Raw genomic sequence first — 22,136 nt, 5'->3', positions numbered from 1 at the left:
GTCTGTCCCCACTTCCCACTAAAGACCTAATGCCCTGGCCACTTGCCACTCCTTTCCCCACAGCGACACAGGAATGTGCAGAAGGGCTGAATTGCCCAGAGGCAGAGCGTGGTAGGAATGTGGCCACTTTGCTCTCTGGAGTTAGGTTATGGCTGTGGTCTGCTGCGTTTGTTTTGAGGTCTAGAGTTGTGAGCATGGCTGGGGCTGCAGGTCCATAACCCTGGACTATTGTGACACTACATCTATTTACATTTTAATCTCTCCTGTTTGATATGGATTGATATGTTGGTACTTTTCTTTCATTATGTCACCGGTGGTATCATTGTGACCCTGGACTGGGCCTGTCAGTGTGGTTACATTATGTCACCGGTGGTATCATTGTGGCCCTGGACTGGACTGGGCCTGTCAGTCTGGTTTCATTATGTCACCGACAGTATCCTTGTGGCCCTGGACTGGGCCTGTCACTGTGGTTTCATTATGTCACCGGCGGTATCATTGTGGCCCTGGACTGGACTGGGCCTGTCAGTGTGGTTTCATTATGTCACCGGCGGTATCATTGTGGCCCTGGACTGGACTGGGCCTGTCAGTGTGGTTTCATTATGTCACCGACGGTATCCTTGTGGCCCTGGACTGGACTGGGCCTGTCAGTGTGGTTTCATTATGTCACCGGCGGTATCATTGTGGCCCTGGACTGGACTGGGCCTGTCAGTGTGGTTTCATTATGTCACCGACGGTATCCTTGTGGCCCTGGACTGGACTGGGCCTGTCAGTGTGGTTTCATTATGTCACCAGCGGTATCATTGTGGCCCTGGACTGGACTGGGCCTGTCGGTGTGGTTTCATTATGTCACCGGCGGTATCATTGTGGCCCTGGACTGGGCCTGTCAGTGTGGTTTCATTATGTCACCGACAGTATCATTGTGGCCCTGGACTGGACTGGGCCTGTCAGTGTGGTTTCATTATGTCACCGGCGGTATCATTGTGGCCCTGGAATGGGCCTGTCAGTGTGGTTTCATTATGTCACCGGCGGCATCATTGTGGCCATGGACTGGACTGGGCCTGTCAGTGTGGTTTCATTATGTCACCGGCAGTATCATTGTGGCCCTGGACTGGGCCTGTCAGTGTGGTTACATTATGTCACCGACGGTATCATTGTGGCCCTGGACTGGACTGGGCCTGTCAGTGTGGTTTCATTATGTCACCGGCGGTATCATTGTGGCCCTGGACTGGACTGGGCCTGTCAGTGTGGTTTCATTATGTCACCGACGGTATCCTTGTGGCCCTGGACTGGACTGGGCCTGTCAGTGTGGTTTCATTATGTCACCGGCGGTATCATTGTGGCCCTGGACTGGACTGGGCCTGTCAGTGTGGTTTCATTATGTCACTGGTGGTATCATTGTGGCCCTGGACTGGGCCTGTCAGTGTGGTTTCATTATGTCACCGACAGTATCATTGTGGCCCTGGACTGGACTGGGCCTGTCAGTGTGGTTTCATTATGTCACCAGCGGTATCATTGTGGCCCTGGAATGGGCCTGTCAGTGTGGTTTCATTATGTCACCGGCGGCATCATTGTGGCCGTGGACTGGACTGGGCCTGTCAGTGTGGTTTCATTATGTCACCGGCGGTATCATTGTGGCCCTGGACTGGGCCTGTCAGTGTGGTTTCATTATGTCACCGGCGGTATCATTGTGGCCCTGGACTGGGCCTGTAAGTCTGGTTTCTGTGTCTAAGCTTGGTGGCTCATTTAGAGCTAGTGGGCCCAACTATGTTGTCAATCAATGTATATGGCTACTTTAGTGTTCCCCCCCCCCCCTCATTTAGAAGTGATTTATTTGAAGGTGTAGCCTACAGGTCTGTTGGAGTGTTGGCCTGGACCTAGTCTCACGGTGCCAGACACCATAAAAGATGCCTAAATGGCCGGGGGCGAGGCTAAGTCATATTACTGAGAGAGACTGGCCCGGGGGGCGAGGCTGTCATATTACTGAGAGAGACTGGCCCGGGGGGCGAGGCTGTCATATTACTGAGAGAGACTGGCCCGGGGGGCGAGGCTAAGTCATATTACTGAGAGAGACTGGCCCAGGGGGCGAGGCTAAGTCATATTACTGAGAGAGACTGGCCCGGGGGGCGAGGCTAAGTCATATTACTGAGAGAGACTGGCCCGGGGGGCGAGGCTAAGTCATATTACTGAGAGAGACTGGCCCGGGGGGCGAGGCTAAGTCATATTACTGAGAGAGACTGGCCCGGGGGGCGAGGCTGTCATATTACTGAGAGAGACTGGCCCGGGGGGCGAGGCTGTCATATTACTGAGAGAGACTGGCCCGGGGGGCGAGGCTAAGTCATATTACTGAGAGAGACTGGCCCCTGTGCTACAGGCATACCAACATGGCTGTAGGTGGTGGGTTCTCTCTCCACCCTACATACCATACTGTCTGTAGGTGGTGGGTTCTCTCTCCACCCTACATATCACCTGTCTGTAGGTGGTGGGTTCTCTCTCCACCCTACATATCACCTGTCTGTAGGTGGTGGGTTCTCTCTCCACCCTACATATCACCTGTCTGTAGGTGGTGGGTTCTCTCTCCACCCTACATATCACCTGTCTGTAGGTGGTGGGTTCTCTCTCCACCCTACATACCATACTGTCTGTAGGTGGTGGGTTCTCTCTCCACCCTACATATCACCTGTCTGTAGGTGGTGGGTTCTCTCTCCACCCTACATACCATCCTGTCTGTAGGTGGTGGGTTCTCTCTCCACCCTACATATCACCTGTCTGTAGGTGGTGGGTTCTCTCTCCACCCTACATACCATCCTGTCTGTAGGTGGTGGGTTCTCTCTCCACCCTACATACCATCCTGTCTGTAGGTGGTGGGTTCTCTCTCCACCCTACATATCACCTGTCTGTAGGTGGTGGGTTCTCTCTCCACCCTACATACCATCCTGTCTGTAGGTGGTGGGTTCTCTCTCCACCCTACATATCACCTGTCTGTTGGTCTAGTTAAAGCCCACTGGGGTCGCTCTAAATTTAGACCCACAGACAGAGTAGTACCACTGACTGCACCGTCTTTCTGTTCTGTCTGTTAACTGAGCAAAGGTGCTCTCTTACCTCAGCCAGAGATGAGGCAACCCTCCCTGTTGTATCTGAGGGTCAGTCAGGGGAATATTTAACCAGTGTAAACAGTTTGGGGAAATTACTCTGTGGGCATTCTAAAGGTCCAGTAATCCACTGTTTGGTTTTTCTGTTTTGAATGTTAGCCAGTCAGTGGGCCACTGTCAACAAATGCACATCCTACTCAGAACTACATTTTCTCTCTGACCTCCCCTCATTCTTTCACAGTGAAGGCTCTTTGGACTTCTCAAGTGTTTCTCAAGCTCTATGGAGAGAAATCAAGAGCTCTTCTAGAGATTTTAAGAGCTCTATGGAGAGAACTTAAGGGTCTGAGAGTCCCTGTAGAGCAGTCGTGACTGCGTCTCAGGGCATTTGAGATCACATGATGGGAGGGGAGGTCAGGGAAGTAGACGGTAGGTCAGGGAAGTAGACGGGAGATCAGGGTAGTAGACGGTAGGTCAGGGGAGATCAGGGTAGTAGACGGTAGGTCAGGGGAGGTCAAGACTGTAACAGTTCCACCCTCCCTGGAATCAGTGGAATGTCACATGAACTCTGTCCTCAAGGATTGACAGCCACACATATGGTGTCTGGAACCTGGCTGAATGGGACATTCTCAGGACCAATCCCTGCTAGTGACAGATTCACATATACCCCCTAAAAAGCCAATGAGCTCTCAGCTTGTTGAAGGGTGGTGATACCTTCCAGCAGTTTTATGGTGAATGGCAAATGGTAATCATACTCCGAGGCAGGCAGGGCTTCATTATTAGTTGCTGCTCCTGCGTCACAGGTCCATGTTTTGGGAAACATATTTTCCTGTGTTTATGCAAGCGGGAGATTAAGACTGGATTCCAGTAACATACAGCAGTAGAGCTGCCTGGAGAGCAGGGTCATATTAGTGCACACCACACAGACAACGGAAAACGAGAACAAGGTCAAGTAGTCCCTGGCTGTTTGTCTGTTTTCCTCCGTTTGGTGCTTAGGCAGCCCCTCTCTCTCTCTCTCTCCCCTAGCCCCCTCTCTCTCTCCCCTAGCCCCATCTCTCTCTCTCTCCCCTAGCCCCCTCTCTCTCTCTCTCTCCCCTAGCCCCCTCCCTCTCCCTCCCTCTCCCTCCCCCTCTCTCTCTCTCTCTCTCTCTCTCTCTCTCTCTCTCTCTCTCTCTCTCTCTCTCTCTCTCTCTCTCTCTCTCTCTCTCTCTCTCTCTCTCTCTCTCTCTCTCTCTCTCTCTCTCTCCTCTAGCCCCCCCTCTCTCTCCCCTAGCACCCCCCCCTCTCAATTCAATTTCAATTTCAATTCAATTTAAGGGCTTTATTGGCATGGGAAACGTATGTTAACATTGCCAAAGCAAGTGAAGTAGATAGTAAACAAAAGTGAAATAAACAATAAATATTAACAGTAAACATTACACTCAGAAGTTCCAAAAGAATAAAGACATTTCAAATGTCATATTATGTATATATACAGTGTTGTAACAATGTGCAAATAGTTAAAGTACAAATGGGAAAATAAATGAACATAAATATGGGTTGTATTTACAATGGTGTTTGTTCTTCACTGGTTGCCCTTTTCTTGTGGCAACAGGTCACAAATCTTGCAGCTGTGATGGCACACTGTGGTTTTTCACCCAGTAGATAAGGGAGTTTATCAAAATTGGATTTGTTTTCGAATTCTTTGTGGATCGCTGTAATCTGAGGGAAATATGTGTCTCTAATATGGTCATACATTTGGCAGGAGGTTAGGAAGTGCAGCTCAGTTTCCACCTCATTTTGTGGGCAGTGTGCACATAGCCTGTCTTCTCTTGAGAGCCAGGTCTGCCTACGGCGGCCTTTCTCAATAGCAAGGCTATGCTCACTGAGTCTGTACATAGTCAAAGCTTTCCTTAAGTTTGGGTCAGTCACAGTGGTCAAGTATTCTGCCACTGTGTACTCTCTGTTTAGGGCCAAATAGCATACTAGTTTGCTCTGTTTTTTTGTTTGTTCTTTCCAATGTGTCAAGTAATTCTCTTTTTGTTTTCTCATGATTTGGTTGGGTCTAGTTGTGTTGTTGTTGTTGTTGTCCTGGGGCTGTGTGGGGTCTGTTTGTGTTTGTGAACAGAGCCCCAGGACAAGCTTACTTAGGGGACTCTTCTCCAAGTTCATCTCTCTGTAGGTGATGGCTTTGTTATGGAAGGTTTGGGAATCGCTTCCTTTTAAGTGGTTATAGAATTTAACGGCTCTTTTCTGGATTTTGATAATTAGCGGGTATTGGCCTAATTCTGCTCTGCATGCATTATTTGGTGTTTTACGTTGTACACTGAGGATGTTTTTGCAGAATTCTGCATGCAGAGTCTCAATTTGGTGTTTGTCCCATTTTGTGAATTCTTGGTTGGTGAGCGGACCCCAGACCTCAGAACCATAAAGGGCAATGGGTTCTATAACTGATTCAAGTATTTTTAGCCAGATCCTAATTGGTATGTCAAATTTTATGTTCCTTTTGATGGCATAGAAGGCCCTTCTTGCCTTGTCTCTCAGATCGTTCACAGCTTTGTGGAAGTTACCTGTGGCGCTGATGTTTAGGCCGAGGTATGTATAGTTTTTTGTGTGCTCTAGGGCAACGGTGTCTAGATGGAATTTGTATTTGTGGTCCTGGCAACTGGACCTTTTTTGGAACACCATTATTTTTGTCTTACTGAGATTTACTGTCAGGGCCCAGGTCTGACAGAATCTGTGCAGAAGATCTAGGTGCTGCTGTAGGCCCTCCTTGGTTGGTGACAGAAGCACCAGATCGTCAGCAAACAGAAGACATTTGACTTCAGATTCTAGTAGGGTGAGGCCGGGTGCTGCAGACTGTTCTAGTGCCCTCGCCAATTCGTTGATATATATGTTGAAGAGGGTGGGGCTTAAACTGCATCCCTGTCTCACCCCACGGCCCTGTGGAAAGAAATGTGTGTGTTTTTTGCCAATTTTAACCGCACACTTGTTGTTTGTGTACATGGATTTTATAATGTCGTATGTTTTTCCCCCAACCCCACTTTCCATCAATTTGTATAGCAGACCCTCATGCCAAATTGAGTCAAAAGCTTTTTTGAAATCAACAAAGCATGAGAAGACTTTGCCTTTGTTTTGTTTTGTTTGTTTGTCAATTAGGGTGTGCAGGGTGAATACGTGGTCTGTCGTACGGTAATTTGGTAAAAAGCCAATTTGACATTTGCTCAGTACATTGTTTTCACTGAGGAAATGAACTAGTCTGCTGTTAATGATAATGCAGAGGATTTTCCCAAGGTTGCTGTTGACGCATATCCCACGGTAGTTATTGGGGTCAAATTTGTCTCCACTTTTGTGGATTGGGGTGATCAGTCCTTGGTTCCAGATGTTGGGGAAGATGCCAGAGCTAAGGATGATGTTAAAGAGTTTAAGTATAGCTAATTGAAATTTGTGGTCTGTATATTTTATCATTTCATTGAGGATACCATCAACACCACAGGACTTTTTGGGTTGGAGGGTTTGTATTTTATCCTGTAGTTCATTCAATGTAATTGGAGAATCCAGTGGGTTCTGGTAGTCTTTAATAGTTGATTCTAAGATTTGCATTTGATCATGTATATTTTTTTGCTGTTTGTTCTCTGTTATAGGGCCAAAAAGATTGGAGAAGTGGTTTACCCATACATCTCCGTTTTGGATAGATAGCTCTTCGTGTTGTTGTTTGTTTAGTGTTTTCCAATTTTCCCAGAAGTGGTTAGAGTCTATGGATTCTTCAATTACATTGAGCTGATTTCTGACATGCTGTTCCTTCTTTTTCCGTAGTGTATTTCTGTATTGTTTTAGTGATTCACCATAGTGAAGGCGTAGGCTCAGGTTTTCTGGGTCTCTATGTTTTTGGTTGGATAGGTTTCTCAATTTCTTTCTTAGGTTTTTGCATTCTTCATCAAACCATTTATCACTGTTATTACTTTTCTTTGGTTTTCTGTTAGAGATTTTTAGATTTGATAGGGAAGCTGAGAGGTCAAATATACTGTTTAGGTTTTCTACTGCCAAGTTTACACCTTCACTATTACAGTGGAACGTTTTGTCCAGGAAGTTGTCTAGAATGGATTGAATTTGTTGTTTCCTAATTGTTTTTTGGTAGGTTTCAACACTACTTTTCTTCCATCTATAGCATTTCTTAATATTATTTAGTTCTTTTGGCTTTGATGCCTCATGATTGAGTATTGCTCTGTTCAAGTAGACTGTGATTTTGCTGTGGTCTGATAGGGGTGTCAGTGGGCTGACTGTGAACGCTCTGAGAGACTCTGGGTTGAGGTCAGTGATAAAGTAGTCTACAGTACTACTGCCAAGAGATGAGCTATAGGTGTACCTACCATAGGAGTCCCCTCGAAGCCTACCTAGCCCCCCCTCTCTCTCCCCTAGCCCCCTCTCTCTCTCCCCTAGCTCTCTCTCTCTCTCTCTCTCTCCCCCCTAGCCCCCTCTCTCTCTCCCCTAGCCCCCTCTCTCTCTCTCTCTCTCTCCCCTAGCCCCCTCTCTCTCCCCCCTAGCCCCTTCTCTCTCCCCTAGACCCTTTTCTCGCTCTCTCTCCTAGCCCCCACTCTCTCTCCCCTAGCCCCTTCTTTCTCTCCCCTAGCCCCCTCTCTCTCTCCCCTAGCCCCCTCTCTCTCTCCCCTAGCCCCTTCTCTCTCTCCCCTAGACCCTTTTCTCGCTCTCTCTCCTAGCCCCCTCGCTCTCTCTCTCCCCTAGCTCCTTCTCTCTCGCTCTCTTAACAGTAAACATTACACTCACAAAAGTTCCAAAAGAATAAAGACATTTCAAATGTCATTATGTGCAAATAGTTAGTCTCTCTCTGTGTAAATTACCCTGTTGCAGGACTGAGTCTATTTTTCATTAGTACTGGCTTTAGCATCTTGACTGACAGTGGGCTTTAGCGTCTCCATGTGACTGACAGTGGGCTTTAGCATCTTGACTGACAGTGGGCTTTAGCATCTTGACTGACAGTGGGCTTTAGCGTCTCCATGTGACTGACAGTGGGCTTTAGCATCTTGACTGACAGTGGGCTTTAGCATCTTGACTGACAGTGGGCTTTAGCGTCTCCATGTGACTGACCGTTACAAAATAGCCTCCAACACTCTACTCAGCAATTGGATGTAGTCTATCACAGTGCCATCCGTTTTGTCACCAAAGCCCCATATACTACCCACCATTGTGACCTGTACGCTCTTGTTGGCTGGCCCTCACTACATATTTGTCGCCAAACCCACTGGCTCCAGGCCATCTATAAATCACTTCTAGGCAAATCCCCGCCTTATCTTAGCTCACTGGTCACCATAGCAACACCCACCCGTAGTATGCGCTCCAGCAGGTAAATCTCACTGGTCATCCCCAAAGCCAACACCTCCTTTGCCCGCCATTCCAGTTCTCTGCTGCCAATGACTGGAACGAACTGCAAAAATCTCTGAAGCTGGAGACTATCTCCCTCACTAACTTTAAGCATCAGTTGTCAGAGCACCTTACCGATCACTGCACCTGTACACAGCCCTTCTGAAATTAGCCCACCCAACTACCTCATCCCCATATTGTTATTCATTTAGCTAATTTGCACCCCAGTATCTCTATTTGCACATCATATTTTGCACATCTATCATTCCAGTGTTAATTACGAAATTGTAACTACACTGCTCAAAAAAATAAAGGGAACACTTAAACAACACATCCTAGATCTGAATGAATGAAATAATCTTATTAAATACTTTTTTCTTTACATAGTTGAATGTGTTGACAACAAAATCACACAAAAATTATCAATGGAAATCAAATGTATCAACCCATGGAGGTCTGGATTTGGAGTCACCCTCAAAATTAAAGTGGAAAACCACACTACAGGCTGATCCAACTTTGATGTAATGTCCTTAAAACAAGTCAAAATGAGGCTCAGTAGTGTGTGTGGCCTCCACGTGCCTGTATGACCTCCCTACAATGCCTGGGCATGCTCCTGATGAGGTGGCAGATGGTCTCCTGAGGGATCTCCTCCCAGACCTGGACTAAAGCATTCGCCAACTCCTTGACAGTCTGTGGTGCAACGTGGCGTTGGTGGATGGAGCGAGACATGATGTCCCAGATGTGCTCAATTGGATTCAGGTCTGGGGAACGGGCGGTCCATAGCATCAATGCCTTCCTCTTGCAGGAACTGCTGACACACTCCAGCCACATGAATGTCTTGCATTAGGAGGAACCCAGGGCCAACCGCACCAGCATATGGTCTCACAAGGGGTCTGAGGATCTCATCTCGGTACCTAATGGCAGTCAGGCTACCTCTGGCGAGCACATGGAGGGCTGTGCGGCCCCCCAAAGAAATGCCACCCCACACCATGACTGACCCACCGCCAAACCGGTCATGCTGGAGGATGTTGCAGGCAGCAGAACGTTCTCCACGGCGTCTACAGACTCTGTCACATCTGTCACGTGCTCAGTGTGAACCTGCTTTCATCTGTGAAGAGCACAGGGTGCCAGTGGCGAATTTGCCCATCTTGGTGTTCTCTGGCAAATGCCAAACGTCCTGCACGGTGTTGGGCAGTAAGCACAACCCCCACCTGTGGACGCCGGGCCCTCATACCACCCTCATGGAGTCTGTTTCTGACCGTTTGAGCAGACACATGCACATTTGTGGCCTGCTGGAGGTCATTTTGCAGGGCTCTGGCAGTGCTCCTCCTGCTCCTCCTTGCACAAATACGGAGCTAGCAGTCCTGCTGCTGGGTTGTTGCCCTCCTAAGGCCTCCTCCACGTCTCCTGATGTACTGGCCTGTCTCCTGGTAGTGCCTCCATGCTCTGGACACTACGCTGACAGACACAGCAAACCTTCTTGCTACAGCTCGCATTGATGTGCCATCCTGGATGAGCTGCACTACCTGAGCCACTTGTGTGGGTTGTAGACTCCGTCTCATGCTACCACTAGAGTGAAAGCACCGCCAGCATTCAAAAGTGACCAAAACATCAGCCAGGAAGCATAGGAACTGAGAAGTGGTCTGTGGTCACCACCTGCAGAACCACTTCTTTATTGGGGGTGTCGTGCTAATTGCCTATAATTTCCACCTGTTGTCTATTCCATTTGCACAACAGCATGTGAAATGTATTGTCAATCAGTGTTTGCTTCCTAAGTGGACAGTTTGATTTCACAGAAGTGTGATTGACTTGGAGTTACATTGTGTTGTTTAAGTGTTCCCTTTATTTTTTTGAGCAGTGTATTTTTGCACTATGGCCTATTTATTGCCTTACCTCCATAACTTACTACATTTGCACACACTGTATATATATTTTCTGTTGTATTTTTGACTTTATGTTTTGTTTACCCCATATGAAATTGTATTGGCCACATGCGCCGAATACAACAGGTGCAGACATTACAGTGAAATGCTTACTTACAGCCCTTAACCAACAGTGCATTTATTTTTAATAAAAAAGTAAAATAAAACAACAACAAAAAAGTGTTGAAAAAAAAGTAAAATAAAAGAACAGTAGGAAAACATTTCCTTGGAGCCAGATTTGAACCAGCGACCTAAGGATTTCAGCAGTTAGCCTCTACAGGCCTCCGCTCTACCAACTGAGCTAACAACTCTGTGTTGTTGTTTTTATCGCACTGCTTTGCTTTATCTTGGCCAGGTCGCAGTTGTAAATGAGAACTTCTCAACTGGCTTACCTGGCTACGAGGTCCTCTGTAGCTCAATTGGTAGAGCATGGCGCTTGTAACGCCAGGGTAGTGGGTTCGATCCCCGGGACCACCCATACGTAAAAATGTATGCGCACATGACTGTAAGTCGCTTTGGATAAAAGCGTCTGCTAAATGGCATATTATTGTTATTTAAATAAAGGTGAAATATATCTATTTTTTAAACAGTGGGCTTTAGCATCTCCACATGACTGACATTGGGCTTTAGCATCTCCACATGACTGACAGTGGGCTTTAGCATCTCCACGTGACTGACAGTGGGCTTTAGCATCTCCACGTGACTGACAGTGGGCTTTAGCATCTCCACGTGACTGACAGTGGGCTTTAGCATCTCCACGTGACTGACGGTGGGCTTTAGCATCTCCACATGACTGACGGTGGGCTTTAGCATCTCCACGTGACTGACAGTGGGCTTTAGCATCTCCACATGACTGACAGTGGGCTTTAGCATCTCCACATGACTGACGGTGGGCTTTAGCATCTCCACGTGACTGACAGTGGGCTTTAGCATCTCCACATGACTGACAGTGGGCTTTAGCATCTCCACATGACTGACGGTGGGCTTTAGCATCTCCACGTGACTGAAAGTGGGCTTTAGCATCTTTGCATCTCCACATGACTGACAGTGATCCACTCTCTCTGTTATCTGAGAGAGATGCCTTAGAAACGTTAATTTATTGCGAGCAGTGTTTTCTACCAGCCTGTCTTCCTACAGCGCTCCACGCTTCCCCTTGAAGTTGACACTTCATCTATGAGATGCATACTCCAGCAGTATGGGTTGGACCACAGGACTAGAGCTGTGATAGAGAATACTTGGGCCTGCTTGGCGTTTATGAGAGACCAAATCCCCTCTCTTCTCTCTCTCTCTCTCTCTCTCTCTCTTCTCTTCCTTACCCCTCTCTCCTTCTCTCTCTCTCTCTCTCTCTCTCTCTCTCTCTCTCTCTCTCTTTCCTTACCTCTCTTTCCTTACCTCTCTCTCTTTCCTTACCTCTCTCGCTCTCTCTCTCTCTCTCCTTACCCCCCTCTCTCTCTCTCTCTCTCTCTCCTTACCGCTCTCTCTCTCCTTACCTCTTTCTCTCTCTCTCCTTACCTCTCTCTCTCCATTCTTAACTCTCTCTCTCTCTCTTTCCTTACCTCTCTCTTTCCTTACCTCTCTCTTTCTGTACCTCTCTCTCTTTCCTTATCTCTCTTTCCTTATCTCTCTCTCTCTCTCTCCTTACCCCTCTCTCTCTCTCCTTACCCCCCTCTCTCTCTCTCTCTCTCTCTCTCTCCTTACCACTCTCTCTCTCTCTCCTTACCCCCCTCTCTCGCTCTCTCTCTCTCCTGACCCCCCTCTCTCTCTCTCTCTCCTTACCTCTCTTTCTCTCCTTACTCCCCTCTCTCTCTCCTTACCCCTCTCTCTCTCCTTACCCCTCTCTCTCTTTCTCTCTCCTTACCCCTCTCTCTCTCTCCTTACCACTCTCTCTCCCTCCTTACCTCTGTCCCTCCCTCCTTACCTCTCTCTCCTTACCTCTCTCTTTCCTTACCTCTCTCTCTTTCCTTACCTCTCTCGCTCTCTCTCTCTCTCCTTACCCCTCTCTCTCTCTCTCTCTCTCTCCTTACCGCTCTCTCTCTCCTTACCTCTCTTTCTCTCTCTCTCTCCTTACCTCTCTCTCTCCCTCCTTCCCTCTCTCTCTCTCTCCCTCCTTCCCTCTCTCTTTACCTCTCTCTCTCTCTCCATACCTCTCTCTCTCCTTACCCCTCTCTCTCTCTCTCTCTCTCTCTCTCTCTCTCCTTACCCCTCGCTCTCTCTCCTTACCCCTCTCTCCCTCCTTACCTCTCACTCTCTCTCCTTACCCCTCTCTCTCTCCTTACCTCTCTCTCTCTCCCTCCTTACCTCTCTCTCCTTACCCCTCTCTCGCTCCTTACCTCTCTCTCGCTCCTTACCCCTCTCCCTCCTTACCTCTCTCCCTCTGTCCTTACCCCTCTCTCTCCCTCCTTACCTCTCTCTCCCTCCTTACCTCTCTCTCCCTCCTTACCTCTCTCTCCCTCCTTACCTCTCTCCCTCCTTACCCCTCTCTCTCTCCTTACACCTCTCTCTCTCCTTACACCTCTCTCTCTCCTTACACCTCTCTCTCTCCTTACACCTCTCTCTCTCTCTCTCTCCTTACACCTCTCTCTCTCTCTCTCTCTCCTTACACCTCTCTCTCTCTCTCTCCCTCTCTCTCCTTACACCTCTCTCTCTCTCTCTCTCCTTACACCTCTCTCTCTCTCCTTACACCTCTCTCTCCCTCTCTCCTTACCTCCCTCCTTACCTCTCTCTCTCCCTCCTACCTCTCTCTCTCCCTCCTACCTCTCTCTCCTTACCTCTCTCTCTCCCTCCTTACCTTACTCTCTCTCCTCTCTCTCCCGGTCTCAGGCACCTTTTCTCAAAGCTGGGCTCAGCTGGTTCTAGTTTAGCCTCTTAATAAAGCTGTGTGATGAGTTTGAATAGCTCCTCTCTGCTGACTTCAGCTCTTGTCCAGATTAACTGAGTGTTTCATTCTGCGAGGCTACTGGAACCCTGTCTGGAGACGGGCTATCTAGTTGACCTGTCCCAACCCCCATCAGAATAATGCAGTACTACGCCACATCTGCTCCTGGTGATAAGCATGTACCAGTACAGTGGTCAGGACAATCTGACTGAAATGCAATATCCTCTATTCTCCATTATTTTGGAAAGCACTGTCCTTCTCACTCCTCGTTTAGGAGAAACCTCTGTACTATTTCACCATAGTAGTTAGGGTTCAGAGCAGCCCTAAGGAGGAACTGCACAATGGTCTTTTGAAGTGGGTTAGGAAGTAATATCCTGGAGGAAGAGCTGAGGGCTTTTCTTGTCAGAAGGCTGTGCTTTAGTATAGAGTACTATAGGGCAATTCCACAGTAACGAAATTGCGCTGAGGATCAGATTTGTCACTGAAAGCTGCAATATGTAACTTTTGGGGCGACACGACCAAATACACATAGAAATGTGAGTTATAGATCTGTCATTCTCATTGAAAGCAAGTCTAAGAAGCAGTAGATCTGTTCTATGTGCGCTATTTCTATGCTTCCCGTTTTAAGTCAATTTTTTGCGTCTTTTACTTATGGTTTTGTACACCAGCTTCAAACAGCTGAAAATACAATATTTTTGGTTATGGAATAGATATTTCACAGCTGTTTAGATGGTACAATGGTTCTCTACACTATGCATTGCTTGTTTTGTCACATAAACTGAATTTTAGCAACCAGGAAATGGCGGAGCAATTTCTGCATATTGCACTTTTATTTTTATTTTTATGTATGCCAAACAAAAAACATTGATTTCAAAGTTGAACAAACCATACAACTCTATGCACAATGACTACTTTTAACAATTTACACTGAACATTTTATAAAAACACATTTACCGTTAAATCTCCCTCAGTTTGTGTCCACGTCGGCACCGAATGAAAGTTAAACTATGTCTGCAGAAAGAATGGGGTGTCAGCTATGACATGACACATTAACTTTGAAAGAATCTCTTGTGGTTCTTGAACTACAGTAAGTGAAGTGGATTTATACCCAGGAACTGAATTGCTGTAACAGAATTGCATCATGGGTCCCTGATCTGTACTACACAGAAATGCATAATGATGATATGAAAGTCATGCTCTTCATGGTGATGTATCCTGAATATGAACACAAAGGTAGAAACATACAATATCCTCCTTTGCATATTTGGGTATTATTATACACACTGGCTATTATTTTAATGAGCTCTGCCCCCAAACCAGACCAAATGTGGTTGGACCACTGTACTGTACTGAACTGTACTCTACTGTGCTGTACTGAACTATACTCTACTGTACTCTACTGAACTGTACTACACTACTGTACTGAACTCTACTCTACTGTACTGAACTATACTCTACTGTACTGTACTGAACTCTACTCTACTGTACTGAACTTTACTCTACTGTACTGAACTATACTGTACTGTAATGAACTATACTCTACTGTACTATACTCTACTGTGCTGTACTGAACTATAATATACTGTACTGAACTATACTCTACTGTGCAGAACTATACTGTGCAGAACTATACTCTACTGTGCAGACCTATACTATAATGTACTGAACTATACTCTACTGTACTGAACAATACTCTACTGAACTATACTCTACTGTACTGTACTGAACTGTACTGAACTGTACTGAACTATACTCTACTGTACAGAACTATACTCTACTGTACAGAACTATACTCTACTGTACATAACTATACTCTACTGTACTATACTGTACAGAACTATACTCTACTGTACTGAACTATACTCTACTGTCTGTACAGAACTCTACTGTACAGAACTATACTCTACTGACCGGGAGACCCATGGGGCGGCGCACAATTGGCCCAGGGTCGTCCAGGATAGGGGAGGGATTTGGCCGGCAGGGGATGTAGCTCAGTTGGTAGAGCATGGCGTTTGCAACGCCAGGGTTGTGGGTTCGATAAAAATAATGTATGCACTAACTGTAAGTCGCTCTGGATAAGAGCGTCTGCTAAATGACTAAAATGTAAATGTAAAATGTACTGTACTGAACTATACTCTACTGTACAGAACTATACTCTACTGTACAGAACTATACTCTACTGTACTGAACTATACTCTACTGTCTGTACAGAACTCTACTCTACTGTACTGAACTTTACTCTACTGTACAGAACTATACTCTACTGTACTGAACTCAGGGTTCTCCCCAAAGAATGTAAGAGGCGCTGCGCCACCTCTATAAAAAAAATAATTTTTGTGTCCAGTTGGCTGGATGTCCTTTGGGTGGTGGACCATTCTTGATACACACGGGAAACTGTTGAGCGTGAAAAACCCAGCAGCGTTGCAGTTCTTGACAAACTCAAACTGGTGCACCTGGCATCTACTACCATACCCCGTTCAAAGGCACTTACATTATGTCACAATTGTATCAAGGCTTGAAAATCCTTATTTAACCTGTCTCCTCCCCTTCATCTACACTGATTCAAGTGGATTTAACAAGTGACATCATTAAGGGATCATAGCTTTCACCTCGATTCACCTGGTCAGTCTGTCATGGAAAGAGCCGTTTTTGTACTCTGTGTATCTTAAAGGAATGTGTGTTTTTGGTAATGGAATTTCAAGGCAATGTTTCTTCAACTTATAGAAGTTAGAAACATTGCTCCTAAACTAAATATAAGTGTTGATATTAGTTAAGAGGTCTTCAATATTGTTATACCTTTCTCTGGTAAATGTTTTTCTAAGATCCCTTTTCTATCTGTTTGACCAGAAATCAACGCTTTTGCTTATTCCTAATATTTAGGATGGAAAATTGTAGAAAAATGTATATATGCCTTAAATTAAATAAAACATATACAGTGAGGGAAAAAAGTATTTGATCCCCTGATGATTTTGTTCGTTTGCCCACTGACAAAGAAATGATCAGTCTATAATTTTAATGGTAGGTTTATTTGAACAGTGAGAGACAGAATAACAACAAAAAAATCCAGAAAGACGCATGTCCAAAATGTTATAAATTGATTTGCATTTTAATGAGGGAAATAAGTATTTGACCCCCTCTCAATCAGAAAGATTTCTGGCTCCCAGGTGTCTTTTATACAGGTAACGAGCTGAGATTAGGAGCACACTCTTAAAGGGAGTGCTCCTAATCTCAGCTTGTTACCTGTATACAAGACACCTGTCCACAGAAGCAATCAATCAATCAGATTCCAAACTCTCCACCATGGCCAAGACCAGGGCTCTCCAAGGATGTCAGAGACAAGATTGTAGACCTAAACAAGGCTGGAATGGGCTACAAGACCATCGCCAAGCAGCTTGGTGAGAAGGTGACAACAGTTGGTGTGATTATTCGCAAATGGAAGAAACACAAAATAACTGTCAATCTCCCTCGGCCTGGGGCTCCATGCAAGATCTCACCTCGTGGAGTTGCATTGATCATGAGAACGGTGAGGAATCAGCCCAGAACTACACTGGAGGATCTTGTCAATGATCTCAAGGCAGCTGGGACCATAGTCACCAAGAAAACAATTGGTAACACACTACGCCGTGAAGGACTGAAATCCTGCAGCTCCCGCAAGGTCCCCATGCTCAAGAAAGCACATATACATGCCCGTCTGAAGTTTGCCAATGAACATCTGAATGATTCAGAGGAGAACTGGGTGAAAGTGTTGTGGTCAGATGAGACCAAAATCGAGGTCTTTGGCATCAACTCAACTCGCCGTGTTTGGAGGAGGAGGAATGCTGCCTATGACCCCAAGAACACCATCCCAACCGTCAAACATGGAGGTGGAAACATTATGCTTTTTGGGTGTTTTTCTGCTAAGGGGACAGGACAACTTCACCGCATCAAAGGGACGATGGACAGGGCCATGTACCGTCAGATCTTGGGTGAGAACCTCCTTCCCTCAGCCAGGGCATTGAAAATGGGTCGTGGATGGGTATTCCAGCATGACAATGACCCAAAACACACGGCCAAGGCAACAAAGGAGTGGTTTAAGAAGAAGCACATTAAGGTCCTGGAGTGGCCTAGCCAGTCTCCAGACCTTAATCCCATAGAAAATCTGTGAAGGGAGCTGAAGGTTCGAGTTGCCAAACGTCAGCCTCAACCTTAATGACTTGGAGAAGATCTACAAAGAGGAGTGGGAAAAAATCCCTCCTGAGATGTGTGCAAACCTGGTGGCCAACTACAAGAGAAACGTCTGACCTCTGTGATTGCCAACAAGGGTTTTGCCACCAAGTACTAAGTCATGTTTTGCAGAAGGGTCAAATACTTATTTTCCTCATTAAAATGGAAATCAATTTGTAACATTTTTGACATGTGTTTTTCTGGATTTTGTTGTTGTTATTCTGTCTCTCACTGTTCAAATAAACCTACCATTAAAATTATAGACTGATCATTTCTTTGTCAGTGGGCAAACGTACAAAATCAGCAGGGGATCAAATACTTTTTTCCCTCACTGTAGACTCCTAGCTTTCATTTGACACCCAATTTAACATGCTCCTATGAACACATGTTAGTTCTCATTGGTCCTTTCACATGGAAATGTCCTATAGTGTGTTCTTCCTGCCTTTTACATCCCCCAGTCTCTCCTCACTGTGGGCCCTGCCAGTCTCTTCTCTCCTCACTGTGGGCCCTGCCAGTCTCTCCTCTCCTCACTGTGGGCCCTGCCAGTCTCTCCTCTCCTCACTGTGGGCCCTGCCAGTCTCTCCTCTCCTCACTGTGGGCCCTGCCAGTCTCTCCTCTCCTCACTGTGGGCCCTGCCAGTCTCTCCTCTCCTCTCCTCACTGTGGGCCCTGCCAGTCTCTCCTCTCCTCTCCTCACTGTGGGCCCTGCCAGTCTCTCCTCTCCTCTCCTCACTGTGGGCCCTGCCAGTCTCTCCTCTCCTCTCCTCACTGTGGGCCCTGCCAGTCTCTCCTCTCCTCTCCTCACTGTGGGCCCTGCCAGTCTCTCCTCTCCTCTCCTCACTGTGGGCCCTGCCAGTCTCTCCTCTCCTCACTGTGGGCCCAGCCAGTCTCTCCTCTCCTCACTGTGGGCCCTGCCAGTCTCTCCTCTCCTCACTGTGGGCCCTGCCAGTCTCTCCTCTCCTCACTGTGGGCCCTGCCAGTCTCTCCTCTCCTCACTGTGGGCCCTGCCAGTCTCTCCTCTCCTCACTGTGGGCCCTGCCAGTCTCTCCTCTCCTCACTGTGGGCCCTGCCAGTCTCTCCTCTCCTCACTGTGGGCCCTGCCAGTCTCTCCTCTCCTCACTGTGGGCCCTGCCAGTCTCTCCTCTCCTCACTGTGGGCCCTGCCAGTCTCTCCTCTCCTCACTGTGGGCCCTGCCAGTCTCTCCTCTCCTCTCCTCACTGTGGGCCCTGCCAGTCTCTCCTCTCCTCTCCTCACTGTGGGCCCTGCCAGTCTCTCCTCTCCTCACCTCACTGTGGGCCCTGCCAGTCTCTCCTCTCCTCTCCTCACTGTGGGCCCTGCCAGTCTCTCCTCTCCTCTCCTCACTGTGGGCCCTGCCAGTCTCTCCTCTCCTCACCTCACTGTGGGCCCTGCCAGTCTCTCCTCTCCTCACCTCACTGTGGGCCCTGCCAGTCTCTCCTCTCCTCACCTCACTGTGGGCCCTGCCAGTCTCTCCTCTCCTCACCTCACTGTGGGCCCTGCCAGTCTCTCCTCTCCTCTCCTCACTGTGGGCCCTGCCAGTCTCTCCTCTCCTCTCCTCACTGTGGGCCCTGCCAGTCTCTCCTCTCCTCACTGTGGGCCCTGCCAGTCTCTCCTCTCCTCACTGTGGGCCCTGCCAGTCTCTCCTCTCCTCACTGTGGGCCCTGCCAGTCTCTCCTCTCCTCTCCTCACTGTGGGCCCTGCCAGTCTCTCCTCTCCTCACTGTGGGCCCTGCCAGTCTCTCCTCTCCTCACTGTGGGCCCTGCCAGTCTCTCCTCTCCTCACCTCACTGTGGGCCCTGCCAGTCTCTCCTCTCCTCTCCTCACTGTGGGCCCTGCCAGTCTCTCCTCTCCTCACCTCACTGTGGGCCCTGCCAGTCTCTCCTCTCCTCACCTCACTGTGGGCCCTGCCAGTCTCTCCTCTCCTCACCTCACTGTGGGCCCTGCCAGTCTCTCCTCTCCTCACCTCACTGTGGGCCCTGCCAGTCTCTCCTCTCCTCACTGTGGGCCCTGCCAGTCTCTCCTCACTGTGGGCCCTGCCAGTCTCTCCTCTCCTCACTGTGGGCCCTGCCAGTCTCTCCTCTCCTCACTGTGGGCCCTGCCAGTCTCTCCTCTCCTCTCCTCACAGTGGGCCCTGCCAGTCTCTCCTCTCCTCTCCTCACTGTGGGCCCTGCCAGTCTCTCCTCTCCTTTCCTCACTGTGGGCCCTGCCAGTCTCTCCTCTCCTCTCCTCACTGTGGGCCCTGCCAGTCTCTCCTCTCCTCTCCTCACTGTGGGCCCTGCCAGTCTCTCCTCTCCTCTCCTCACTGTGGGCCCTGCCAGTCTCTCCTCTCCTCTCCTCACTGTGGGCCCTGCCAGTCTCTCCTCTCCTCTCCTCACTGTGGGCCCTGCCAGTCTCTCCTCTCCTCACTGTGGGCCCTGCCAGTCTCTCCTCTCCTCTCCTCACTGTGGGCCCAGCCAGTCTCTCCTCTCCTCTCCTCACTGTGGGCCCTGCCAGTCTCTCCTCTCCTCACTGTGGGCCCAGCCAGTCTCTCCTCTCCTCTCCTCACTGTGGGCCCTGCCAGTCTCTCCTCTCCTCTCCTCACTGTGGGCCCTGCCAGTCTCTCCTCCCTGTGTGTTGGCTTCAAAACAGCGCCCTCTGTCAGTTATCTAGGGTTAATATACTGTATCATTGGTAGAATGCCTCCCTGGTGGTTACTGGCCACAGTCCACTCCCCAGGGATACATCATCTACATGGCCTACATACTTAGCCCTCCTGTTGGTCTCCTAGAAAACTGCTCCGTTAAGAGAGGGCTGGTATGGAGTGGGATGATTCTGGTTATGACATTTTCCTCATATGAATCATGATTACAGAGTGATCTATGTCGTTTTCAGCTCCGCTGTTTGTGGCCTGGCAGAGGACAGAAGACTAGTCAGTCCCCCCTAAGAAGAGAAATGGGAGAAAACTGCACATAGTGTAGCTGGGTTCTGTCTGGCACACTGGTGTTGGGATCTCCTCAGTATCGTTGGGTTCTGTCTGGCACACTGGTGTTGGGATCTCCTCAGTATCGTTGGGTTCTGTCTGGCACACTGGTGTTGGGATCTCCTCAGTATCGTTGGGTTCTGTCTGGCACACTGGTGTTGGGATCTCCTCAATATCTTGTGTGTGTGTGTGATGTTTTCATGCATGGTTCCAGAGAACACAGTGAGCTGTGAAATTCTCCAGAACACATATTACACTTGAGCTTAGAGAGACCGTAGTGTGGATATTACACACTACACACTGCTGCTGGGGCCAACTGTGTTTAGTAATGACACCCAGACATCAGGGGCCAACTGTGTTTAGTAATGACACCCAGACATCAGGGGCCAACTGTGTTTAGTAATGACACCCAGACATCAGGGGCCAACTGTGTTTAGTAATGACACCCAGACATCAGGGGCCAACTGTGTTTAGTAATGACACCCAGACATCAGGGGCCAACTGTGTTTAGTAATGACACCCAGACATCAGGGGCCAACTGTGTTTAGTAATGACACCCAGACATCAGGGGCCAACTGTGTTTAGTAATGACACCCAGACATCAGGGGCCAACTGTGTTTAGTAATGACACCCAGACATCAGGGGCCAACTGTGTTTAGTAATGACACCCAGACATCAGGGGCCAACTGTGTTTAGTAATGACACCCAGACATCAGGGGCCAACTGTGTTTAGTAATGACACCCAGACATAAAGTGATCTCTGATCCTATATGAACCTCTCTCTCTGCGAAACATGACGTGATCTCTGATCCTATGCTTTACCGGCTCCTGACTAATTGTGCAATTTTGTGTTTTTTTCCTCGCTGATCTTTACTTGTTTTGTACATAATGTTTCCACCATCGTTTCCTCGCATCCTTCCTGTGACCGAAAAGAGCTGGACATCAGACCAGCGATCACTAACATCGATTTGGACGAGGATTTCTACTTCAATGAGTCGGTGGAGAAGGACATACTGCTCATCCCGGACCAGGCCCAAATCCCAGACACTCGTAAAAGGAAGAGGCAGTGTTCTAGAGGCTGGCGTGCGGGATACCTGACGAGACTTCGTCGGCGACTGGATAAACCACCTCTCCCCTTTGTTCTGTTGGCGAGCGTGCAATAACTGGAGAGTAAATTGCACGAGCTCCGTTTGAGACTGTCCTTTCAACGTAATCTGAAGAACTGTAATATCCTATGTTTCTCAGAGTCGTGGCTGAACAAGGACATGGAAAATATAAATCGAGCACATTTTTCTATACATCAGCAGGACAGAACGGAAGCTTCTGGTAAACTCAAGGGGAGTTGTGTGTCTCTTTGTTAACAACAGCTGGTGCGCGATCTCTAATATTAAGGAAGTCTCGAGGTTCTGCTCGCCTGAGTTAGAATACCTTATGATCAATTGTACACCATATATTTACATTTTTCGTAGCTGTCTATTTACCACCACAAACCGCTGCTGGCACTAAGACCTCACTCAACCAGCTGTATAAGGCCATAAGCAAACAAGAAAATGCTCATCCAGAGGCGGCGCTCCTAGTGGCCGGGGACTTTAATGCAGGAAAACGGAAATCCGTTTTCTACCAGCATGTCACCTTTGCAACTAGAGGCGAAAAAACTCTAGATCACCTTTACTCCACACACACAAAGCTCCCCCTCACCCTCCAATTGGCAAATCTA

At 48.1% G+C, this 22,136-nt stretch overlaps 1 protein-coding gene across 2 annotated transcripts in view; it reads left to right on the top strand.

Annotated features, from left to right (window-relative positions):
• LOC311123633 (E3 ubiquitin-protein ligase RNF19A-like) overlaps positions 1-22,136 on the top strand; it is a 94,088-nt gene that overhangs the window by 28,258 nt on the left and 43,694 nt on the right. The gene's annotated exons all lie outside the window — the stretch shown is intronic.

This window comes from Coregonus lavaretus, assembly GCF_964263955.1.
Source record: "Coregonus lavaretus genome assembly, chromosome: 3".
NCBI classification, from domain to species: domain Eukaryota; kingdom Metazoa; phylum Chordata; class Actinopteri; order Salmoniformes; family Salmonidae; genus Coregonus; species Coregonus lavaretus.
The sequence above is the reverse complement of the archived record's forward strand: the minus strand, read 5'-3'. Positions and strand labels throughout refer to the sequence as shown.